Source organism: Salvia splendens, chromosome 13, assembly GCF_004379255.2.
Source record: "Salvia splendens isolate huo1 chromosome 13, SspV2, whole genome shotgun sequence".
In the NCBI taxonomy this organism is placed as follows: Eukaryota; Viridiplantae; Streptophyta; class Magnoliopsida; order Lamiales; family Lamiaceae; genus Salvia; species Salvia splendens.
In genome coordinates, this window is record NC_056044.1 from 29,162,510 (window position 1) to 29,172,073 (window position 9,564).

The 9,564-nt window shown below is 35.9% G+C and overlaps 1 pseudogene; it reads left to right on the forward strand.

Moving 5' to 3' along the window:
• Positions 1-4,719: 4,719 nt before the first annotated feature.
• LOC121760835 overlaps positions 4,720-9,564 on the forward strand; it is a 13,522-nt pseudogene continuing 8,677 nt past the window's right edge.

Genomic DNA, 9,564 nt, shown 5'->3' on the forward strand with positions numbered 1-9,564 from the left:
ACTCCATCATATTGCGGCTCGTCATCGTCTTCGGGATCCGGCTGCCTTTTCGGATCCTGAGGAGCTCAGTTCGCACCTCTCTGCTTCTTATTCTTCTTTGACTGCTTGCTTTGGTATTTTTTCAATGTCCCTGCCCTCACAAGAACATCGATACCTGCAGCCAAGTTTCTGCACTCCTCGGTATCGTGACCGTGGTCTTGATGGTAGGAGCAGTTGTTATCCTGGGGTCGGCGCGCGGCAGATTTCGTCATCCGCTTTGGCTTTTCGAACAGGTCAGAGTGTAGTTCGAAAATTTCCGCTCTCGGCTTGTTCAGCGGTACGAACTGAGCGGGCGGCTTCTCGGGATTGAGACGGGGTCCCAATCTGTCTTGCACCGGAGTCCTTTGAATCCTTTCAAAAGGAGTTCGGCGAGGATGTCCCTGATCGCCAAAAGGAGTTCGGCGAGGATGTCCCTGATCGCCAAAAGGAGTTCGGCGAGGATGTCCCTGATCGCTATGATCGGGCTTCCTCCTGTCTCCTCGGGACGATGAGCTGTCTAACGACCGTTTGCGACGGTCTGCCTCATCGGCCCGGGAGTACTGGTCCGCAATGTCCCACATTTCCTGAGCTGTCTGCGGACCGCACTCAACGAGCTTCCTGTAGAGAGCTCCGGGCAGGATTCCATTTTGGAATGCCGAGATGACAAGCAGATCGTTGAGATCGTCTACTTGCAGGCATTCCTTGTGGAATCTTGTCATAAAGTCGCTGATTTTTTCGTCGCGACCTTGACGAATGGAAAGCAGCTGAGCCGAAGTGATTCGGGCTTCCGCTTTCTGAAAGAACCTCCTGTGGAAGGCATCCATTAGATCTCGGTAAGATCTGATGCTGCCCTGGGGGAGGCTATCGAACCACCTTCTCGCGTTCCCGATGAGCAGCTCGGGAAACAGCTTGCACATGTGGACCTCGTTGAGACCCTGGTTCGCCATGTTATACTGATAGCGCCCCAAGAAATCGTGAGGGTCCACGAGCCCGTCGTAAGTCATCGACGGAGTTCGGTAGTTCTGTGGTAGAGGAGTTCGGGTGATGTCGTCCGAGAACGGAGTCTTCAGTGCTCCGTACACGGCGAATCCGATATCTCGTCGGTATGGAGGAGATTGAGTTCTCCTGTGATTCCGGTACCGAGGAGGAATAGGAATATGTCGGGGTTGAGGATTCTTCTTCCTGGAAGACACGGCACTACTGCGGTAGTGACTTTCATGTCTGGATGAGGAAGGAGAATCCTCCGCTTTCGTCTTCGGCTCTTGGCTCTTTTGCAGGAAGGCTAAAAACTCATCCTGCTTCTCAGCCAAGAACAGCTTGACAGCCTCATTCAAATCAGGCTGCTGGGAAGACTCAGTGGGACGATTTTTGGAGCGGCCTGTTCCTTCGCCATGAGAACTGGTGGTGGATTTATCCCTAGGCTGTTTTCCAGACCTATGGGATGGATTGGCTTCCTCCTGGTTCTCACGGGCAGGAATGCGGGTACTCTGCGATCTGGTATGCATTTTTTGGGTGGAAAAAATGGATCAAAAATTCGCTTTATCACAAATTTTGTTCTCTGTTTCCCACAGACGGCGCCAGTGATGGATCCGCGAATTTCTGATGTTAGTAATTGCTGGTAGAGAATGAAAACTACGACACAAAGAATTTACGTGGTTCGATTTACTGAAGTAAATCTACGTCCACGGGAAGAAGGGAGGGCAAGATTGTATTGCTTGATCTGTTTTCTACAGCTTACAAATACAAACTTGCTATTTGCTATTTTATCTCTAGAGAGCTTAACCTTCTTCTATCTGATCTAAGTTCTATTTATATCTTGAACTAAGATCGTGGCTTGCATCACCACCCTAAGTCGTGGATGTCGTGTAGGTCATGGCCTAAGATCGTGGATGTAGCGTAGGTCATGGCCTACGATCGTGGCCTGAGTTGACACCACGTGGTAGTGGGTGTGTTGGACATCCTGTATGGGTCCACTAACTCCTTGTTCGGTCGAATACTGAGACCGAACTGCTTTGGTTGCCGATCTGAGAGTAGAGCTTGATGCCGACCTGAGAGCAGAGCTTGATAGGATGGCTTTTACCGAGCTGTAGGCTGAGGCCGAACTCTTTGGTAATGCCGAACTCATACTCCTGCTTTGGTTGCCGATCTGAGAGTAGAGCTTGATGCCGACCTGAGAGCAGAGCTTGATAGGTTGGCTTTTACCGAGCTGTAGGCTGAGGCCGAACTCTTTGGTAATGCCGAACTCATACTCTTCCTTGGGCTTTGGGCTGATGGGCCGTCATTGCTGTTGGGCTTGTTTAGTACGCACCCCATCAGTAATTAATATCTTTATGATCATTTTAGTTTATCTGATTTCTTGTCTTTATATGGCTTTTTGATGATGTTAATTCAACCTAAACAGGAATCGAAATTGGCTTATAATTGGCCGAGGATAAACTAGTTTTACATAGCTAGCTAGCTAGCTAGATTCTCATCCAATCATGCGACATCTTTTTCCACTACATATATTTGCATAATTTAATCAAAAAAACATGCTATTAGATTGTGTGTCCTTAGCTAGTTCTAGATGCTGAGCAATTTAGATGGAGCCGTAGGGTTTTTCTGTTCATGGGTTTTTTACATGCAAAGTTTAACCTAGCTATGATTGTTTTACCCCTTTATGAGTGATTCTTATATTGTGATTCTTTTATTTTATTTTTGTTTTACCTGTGCTTTTTTGTTTATATTTGAGTAACATAATTTATCAAGAAGTTTTTTCGCAGTAAAAATTCTGCATTGAAAAAGATATAGGAATTTTTCGCTTTATCGAAGATTCAAGCTGAGCTCTTCACTCATCGAGCAAGTGAGACATTATATCCATCGCAAATATTCATAATCCAGTAATCGAAAATGATTGTACAATAAAAAAAATTATCAATATATAAGAAAATTTTAAAATTAGGATACGCGGCTAGAGCCCAAACTTTCTCTTTCCACCAAGACAAATGATTGAAAATTTGAAAAGCATAAGAAAATGGCAAGGACCCGAGAATCATAAGGGGAAGAAGGGGAGTCTAAATATGGATCTTTTGTCTTTGTCGAATTTTGTTGCAACACAATTTTAGATGGGGTCGACCATGGCAAGTATGTACCTCACGAGTATGTTCTCTTCATCTAGGGGACTTGCGAGTCCAGGTTGTTAATTGGAATATGATTGGTTGTTTCTTTATGTTTTTTTTTTGTCACTTGGTTGTTTACCTCTTTTCCACTTCTTTCGTCGTGCCTTGGGTTTGTCCAGGTGCCTCCGGTCTCGTTGTTCTTGGATGTTTATAGGGTGTTCTTGCTTTAGCGCTGGTGGGCGATTTGAGCATTTTGCTTCTATACAAAAAAAGGAAGCAAATTTTAATTGAGAATATTTACAAATGCAACTATAAAAAGTAAAATAAAGAAGAAGAACGAAACTCTATTAAAATGATTATTTTTTGTGTATATTTCGAAAAAAGAGAGGGAATAGTTGCTTAATTTTGTTGGTTGTAATGATTAATATTAGAGAAGAATCGTATGCACAATCCTCAATCGGATTCATTGAATTAAAGGTTATGAAAAAAGCAAACTGACATTCAACTGTTCATCACATTTGGACCAACTGATTACTCACATTGACTCATCTACGGTCTAACCCATGGCCCCCCAATCAAATTATTTCACATACATATATAATGATATATAGAATGTGATGAATTAAAATGAATATATTAGTAGATTCTTGATCCAAAATATTGAAAGTTCAATGAATGAAATAATCCATAATTAAATATTAAAGAAACAATTGGGGGAATGTTTTGTTTGATTTCAAACTGGAAATGATGGAGGGGGAGATAATAATGATCATTTCATGTCCATTGATTTACATATGATTCTTCTATTTATAATGACTAACAACATTAAATAAGTTTTGTACTACCAATTATGTTTAATTTTAATCACAATTTGTGTCTCCATTTTCAATATTTTCCAAAAATATCTTAAACTAATGTTTTGTTTACAATAATTCTTCAATTTTGGAAATGTTTGATCGAAATGACGAAATGACGAGTCACTTCGTTGGATTTTTAGTTGGTTTCTTAGGGTTTAGGATTTTTCTCCAATTAAAGTTCAAATTTTGGCTAGGTGATTCAATATTAGTAATAAATTATAGGAGTACCCATTTTACCTAATAAAATAAAATATTGATTAAAATATTATCAATTGTAAGGTGGATAAATAGTACTCATTCGGTCCCAAAAAAAATAGCCATATTTATTTTCTATTTTGGATTATTCAAAAGAAATAGTTTCACCCAAAAATGAAAGTTTTTCTAAAATTATTCAATCCATATATTCTCTTTTTCTCTTATACTTTATCAACTTTTTCTTCTTCTCTTTCTTACTTTATTGATTTCACATTTAAACTTGTGCCGACTATTTTTGGTGGATGGAAAAAGTAGAAAGATAAAAATAAGAGAGAACCAAAAATGATGGGTTGTGATACTACTAAAATAAAAATAAAAAAAATTATAACATATATCAAATAGAAAAAAGACTATTGGGTAGTACTATGGAGATGTTAAATTCTCTCTCTCTCTTCTGGCCGGTCCCCAGAGGTTATAAATATAAGTGAGGCCTCTCGACATTGTATCAGAAACAGACCCACAATATTCTGATATTATATATATATATATATATATATCAATCTAAGTTTATTTTCTCCCTCCATAGTCCATCCTAATCATCATCATCATAATAAATCAGACCCCAATTCTGCAGAATCTCTCTCCCATCACTTTCTCACAATTTCCTTTGCTCCAATTCCAAACATTACATGGCAGCCTTTTCCTCAACCTCCTTTCACCACCACCCTTTCCCCCTCTTCCTCCCTATCTCCACCACCATTGATGCCACCATAGACAACAATTCCTCCTCCATTGTCACTGATAAACAAGAAACCATGGATAAAAAGAGGAAATGCAACCCTCACTCTTCTCCAAATTCTGCTCAATCCAAGGTTATTTATATGTATTATTTTCCTTTACATTAATCACACCAATTTTTTTTATATATATAAGTGCTAATTAATGTTGGTGTGGTGATATAGGACAAGAGAGAAGTGAAGGGAAAGAAGCAGAAGAAAATAAAAGATGATGAAGAAAAGAAAGGCTACATACATGTAAGGGCAAGGAGGGGCAAGCTACTGATAGTCACAGTCTTGCTGAAAGGGTATATACCTTTTTTTTTACTTTTCTTTTTTACTTTGTGAAATGACTATATTTGTTGTGTTATAGGTAAGGAGAGAGAGAATAAGTGAGAGAATGAAACTGCTACAGACTCTTGTTCCTGGCTGTGACAAGGTGAATTCTTCAACTTCAATAATTTAATTTGTCCCAATTATATATAAATATAATTGGCCAGTTTTGATTTGGGTTTGGGATAATATTGTTTGTTTAGATGTATTTTGTGTGGCAGCTCATGTGGTTTTGTGTCACAAAACAGGTCACTGGAAAGGCCCTCATTTGGATGAAATTATTAATTATGTCCAATCCCTCCAAAATCAAGTGAGGTGAATATTTTTTTATTTATTTTCAAATTTTTATTTTCAATTTATATATGTATTACCATGCTAAATAGTTCATTTTCTGCAGTTTCTCTCAATGAAGCTTGGCTTCTGTAAATCCCATGTTCTATGACTTTGGGGTGGACTTAGAATCATTCATGGCTAGGCCTAATCAGGTAAACATACATGTTTATTTCTTTATTCATAAATTGATTTTATTTGTCACAGTTGTTGCTAATAAATCTAAATATGATAATTAAATTTGCATGTAGGATCTTAGTGACTTGCCATCCCCAATGCAAGCATGCAAGAATGCAGTCCCACAACAGCCAATAACACTAATTTTGTTGAAAATCCAATTTTGTTTCAACAAGCCCAACTTCCACAGGTAAATTATACATCAACTTTATTTTTTTACATAGATATGTATATAAAATTTACTCCTATATTTTAATGGAAGATGGACAAAATATACTTTATCATTTTCAGGGAAGCAGCCAGAGCTTGTGGGAAGTGGATGAGCATAGACAAAAAAATTTCAATCAGTTAGGATTCAACAACAGCCTGTTTTCATTCCATTAATTAATATATATTCCAGCATCTGCCCTACAACCATCTGGTTAGCACTCATTCACTGTCTAAAAAATATTTTTATTAGTATTATGTTAATTAATTAAAAAATGCTCCATTTTAATGCATACAATGGATTTGAAAGATTTTATAATTTCCCATTCATTAATGTCTTTAATTCTACTGGGTATGGATCTCTGCTTGCATTACCTTTTCAAAGAATCATGTGTAATTAATAATTACCATTGTAATTATTATTAATGAACAACATCGTTTGCGGATTAATTAACATAATCAAAAGAAAATGATACTAATTAAACCCAAAAAGGAGTGCTTCAAGTAACGTGGGACATATGAAGTATAAAATAATGGTTTTCATATAGTACGTACAATCATATTTTATGTATATTACAATATTAATTTTCTAAGCTAGTTGTGGTTAATCATAAAACGTGTATGAATCAAATTATAACCAATTAACTTATAAATTGATATTTCTTGATTCATGCTAAAATTTTAGTTTCTTTATTTTACCCAACATATAAACAACAATTTCTTTGTCTCCCATGAATCATTATCAGGTATGTTGAAATAATTTGATATTGATGGAGGAAGAAGACAGTGCAAAGGATAGCTAATGCTCATGATATTTCTAATTAAAGAAACTGAGGGGGGAAATTCAAGTTGCTTCGATAGATTTGATGAGCATAAAAAAGGGGTTCAAAAATAGGTGGATATAACTAATCTATTGACAGATTATAGTACTCCATCTTTATCAGATTTGACTCTCAGATATGGAAGCACATTTTCTAGTGCTTGTAAATTAGGCACAAATTATGTAGAAGGAAAAGATTAATTAAATAAATAGCATTAATCTCCATGTTTTGAGAATATATATGTATTGATGATGTGAATTTAAAGTTTAAATAGTGCATTGTAATTCACTATATATTTTATTTTTAACCGACATTTGGGTCATATTCAGTTAATTCTACAGTGACATTACTTTCTTGTCCTTGTTAGGGCTGAGTAAAAAATACCGAAATACCGCACTTACCGTATCGAAAAAATACCAAAAATACCGAATTTTCGGTATACCGCAATTTTCGATAAGGTATCATACCTTACCTATTTATTTCGGTACGGTAACGGTATGAATTTTCATATACCGGGGTAAACCGAAAATACGGTATATACCGTAAATTTTAGGTATATACCGAAAATATGGTATGATTTTCGGTATATACCGATATCAATATATGCCAAATTATATCCAAGTAAATTCATACTTTTACCAAACAAATAAATATTTACATGTAGAAATCAAAGCTTGTCTCATTATAGTTGTCGGGTAATCAGGTAAGTATAAAATCAAATAAACTCAATTAGGAAAACTTGATATCGTTGAATCAATTAGTTTCAAACAAATATAAGATTTTAGTTAAATTAGCTCCAAACAAGTATCGTTGAACGTTATGCGATTGCATGGAGTTTAATTGTTGCAGTTTTTTATTGAATATGTTTGAGTTTGATTAAATTTCATGTTTTCTAAGTATTTTTTTAAAAAAAATTCATTTGGGTTTGTATTTAGAATTATTTACAAAATAATGATATTTTGGTATGTCGTATTGTAGTCCGATATACCGTAAAACTCTGGTATATCGTAAAAGTACGGTATACCGAATTTAGATATGACATACTGAAAATAAGGTATGGTATCGATATTGAAATTTGTCATACCGAAAATAAGGTATACCGAAAATTTTGGTAAGGTAAAGGTATGATTTTTTCTCATATCGAAATTTTCGATAAGGTATACGGTATGATGGTTTCGATAAGGTATACCATACCTACTCACCCCTAATCCTGGTTCGACTAGCTGATTTAACCTTTTTAACTATGATTTGATATTTTGCTATACTACAACTGACATGACTTGATAGGTTATATATGTAGAGGGATTTTATAGAGTAAAAAAATCTCATTCGTTTACCATATGCTAGTTAAATTTAATTATACTGAAAACCAAACATTTACAAGGCTTTTCAAATAAAAATATAGTACTGACTTAGACAACTTCAAATTTATCCTAGGTGACAAAGTGATTAATATTACTTCATTGTCCCTTATAATGTACTCAACTTATTTTAGCATTATTTTTTGTTAATATTTGGTAGTATGTGTGTTGACCAGTACTAGCAAAAATGGTCTACGTTTGTTCGAGCGAATTTATTTAACTGTAAATGCTAGAAAATGGTGTGTCATGCATAATTTTATGTAAATAAATTGATGTAAGGATATAATGTAAGGGGGATAAGGCGTGGTAATTTTCAAATAGTAAAAAGTGCACAATTTTTTAGGCATGCTAAAATTGTAAACTGATCATATGGAATGTGATAAATGCAAATTCTAAATATTGTACAAACTCCAAACTATGATCTAAACCGTTAGAAAATATCAACAGATGATAAAATAATTGCAACGAAATATGTCAACACAATGTCAACGGTTGATGGTGTGTCAACGGTTGATGGTGTGTTGAAATTGTGTTAACTTTGTATTGACATTGTGTTGATATCAAATTCTTGAAATTTTATACTGTTTGATACTGTTGGAATATATGAAATATATTGGAGGAGATTTTGGTTTGGAGGAGGAAATATTTGAGGGGACAATGGGTGGAATATTTGGGAAGTGATTTAGGAGATGTGTGATGTGGGGGAAAACTAAGACACTCTTTATTTCTCAAATTCTCTCAACTTTCAACTTATCTAAAATGTTACAACTCACTCCTATTTATAGGAGTCCTCTTCATATTCTAGAATCTACATAATAATTTTATATTCTAAATATCTAGATTTTTATCTATAAAAATCTAGATATTTCTTACATATAATATCTAAAATCTAGATTATTCTCCTAAAATATCTAGATATTTCTACTAAAATATCTAGATATTTTCTCAAGCTTATTTCTAGACAATTCTACAATATCTAGAGATTTCCATTACAAAATCAAGTTTAATAATATTTCAACACTCCCCCTTAAACTTGATTTGTCATTCCGAGCAATGTCCTTATCTTGACAAAGTCTTCATGCTTGAGCGGCTTTGTGAAGATATCAGCAACCTGATCTTGCGACTTCACATACTCGACTAGAATCTCTTGATTTGCAACGCATTCTCTGAGTGTAGTGGTAGGCGGAGTGGTGTCGATGTGTTTGCTTCGGTTGTGGAACATGGATTTTGGATAGCGCAATGGACGACTTATTATCCACACAAATAGTTGTTGGCTCCTTTGTGGCCACCCAGCTCCGATAATAAATTCCTGAGCAAAATTGCATGACAAAAACTTAAAGTGGCGGCCACATATTCGGCTTCGCATGTTGATAGTGTGACAATTGGCTGTT